Source organism: Penaeus monodon, chromosome 20 (assembly GCF_015228065.2).
Source record: "Penaeus monodon isolate SGIC_2016 chromosome 20, NSTDA_Pmon_1, whole genome shotgun sequence".
NCBI classification, from domain to species: Eukaryota; Metazoa; Arthropoda; class Malacostraca; order Decapoda; family Penaeidae; genus Penaeus; species Penaeus monodon.
Genome location: NC_051405.1, coordinates 43,636,154 through 43,636,408, shown reverse-complemented (window position 1 = coordinate 43,636,408; position 255 = coordinate 43,636,154). Strand labels below are relative to the sequence as shown.

General features: G+C 38.8%; 1 protein-coding gene across 1 annotated transcript in view; it reads right to left on the bottom strand.

Moving 5' to 3' along the window:
* Positions 1-255, bottom strand: part of LOC119585854 (chondroadherin-like protein) — a gene marked incomplete at its 3' end in the record, with an annotated part of 46,361 nt that overhangs the window by 3,706 nt on the left and 42,400 nt on the right.

The window sequence follows — 255 nt, the reverse complement described above, 5'->3', positions numbered from 1 at the left end:
ACAGCAAGTCCGGTGACTGTGTACGATCATGCATTAATTAATTACTTTTGCTTCCCTCGCCGGCTTGTTCGGGAATTAGCTACGTGTTCTGACCTTATTATAACTCTGCTGGATGTTATCGCGGCCGCGGGAAATGAGTGACTGAATTTGGGATTCATTCATTTCTTTTATATTGTTAAATATGGATGTAATAAAGGTATAACTGAGGAAAAATGTGTCACTCGTGGTATGAAAGTGCGATTTTTTATCTATACA